Source organism: Vigna umbellata, chromosome 1, assembly GCF_029865625.1.
Source record: "Vigna umbellata cultivar VRB3 chromosome 1, Vumbellata_1.0, whole genome shotgun sequence".
NCBI lineage: Eukaryota > Viridiplantae > Streptophyta > Magnoliopsida > Fabales > Fabaceae > Vigna > Vigna umbellata.
In genome coordinates this window covers 35,824,739-35,826,299 of record NC_142165.1, presented here as the reverse complement: position 1 = coordinate 35,826,299, position 1,561 = coordinate 35,824,739, and positions in this window count along the sequence as shown.

Below are 1,561 nucleotides of genomic sequence, written 5' to 3'. Positions count from 1 at the left end.
CCCCAATTAACAGACGTCTAAAGTGCTTCAGAAGTCGGAGTGGCGGGATCAGACGTCCAAATGGAGTTAAAAAGTGACTTTTTAAATTTCTGGTGTTAGGGTTTAGACGTCGGTTCCCCAATTAACAGACGTCTAAAGTGCTTCAGAAGTCGGAGTAGCGGGATCAGACGTCTAAATAGAGTCAAAAAGTGACTTTTTAAATTTCTGGATTTAGGGTTTAGACGTCGGTCCCCCCAATTAACAGATCTCTAAAGTGCTTCAGAAGTCGGAGTGGCGGGATCAGACGTTTAAATGGAGTCAAAAAGTGACTTTTTAAATTTCTGGATTTAGGGTTTAGACGTCGGTTCCCCAATTAACAAACGTCTAAAGTGCTTCAGAAGTCGGTTCCCTCCATAACAGACGTCTAAATAGAATAAAAAATTATTATTTTTTAACTTTTTCGTTTAGTTTTGACGTCTATTCGGGGGAGCCAACGTATATGAGTATTTAGACGTCGGACCCTTCCATAACCGACGTCTAAATAGTTATTTTATTTACGAAAAATGTCATCGGTCATTTTTTACGTTGGATATTCGAGGTTCAGACGTCTAAAGGGTGACGTTAAAGGTCTTTTTTGCACTAGTGTCTGGAGCTCAAAGACTGCAAGAAAATATCAAGATGATTTAAGTCGCAACAATATGATATTTGAAATTCAAATTGTTGAATTATTGAAAAGGAAACAACTCAAAATTCACAAGAAGAAATACACTATGATTGTCAAATCAAGTACTACTAGAGGAAAAAAGAAGAAAACATGAAGAGTGTGTTGAATTCAATACATATCAACAGTCAAATAGCACAATGTGATTATAAGTACCAAAACATAAATGATGAAGAAAAGAAGAAAAAGTGAGAAAAGAATCAAAATGCTAAAATAATGTTATTTCAATTCTTGAAGAGAAAAGATAAGTGAGAAAACTCTTTGAGTACTATATTCATATTCATTTTTGTACAGAGTGATATTAGGTTGAGTGAAAACCATTATAAATCCATCACAAAGAGAAGTTATACCTAATGGGGATGATTGAACTCTCATTATTTTGTTCATTATAATTATAAGTTATCTAAAATATTGTAATTGTTGAAATTGTTAATGTTGAATGTTTTAGAATTAAATAGTGCTACTTTTAAGATTGGACATAACTAAAATATTGAAAGTTAGTGTTAAATATCTTTTTAGTTCCTAAACTTTGAGATGAAAATAAGTTTAGTCGTGTTCGAAACTTTGATACACACTCTGGTCCCTAAAATTTTAACAATGAATAAATATAATTCTTCTGATCCAACTGAGCTAACTTTTTTAACGTGTTAAACAACGTTTCAGGTTGATGTTTAAGTTGTTTACATACATATATGTTTTAGCTCAAATGTCCGCATGAAATATTATTCAACACATAAAAAAATTTGAATACCAAAAATATTATATCCAAGTTTAGAAACTATAAACATATTTAATCCTCAAAATGAAGACTACCTCTCCTTAAGATACAATTTATTTATTTTTTAAAACATTACATATTTC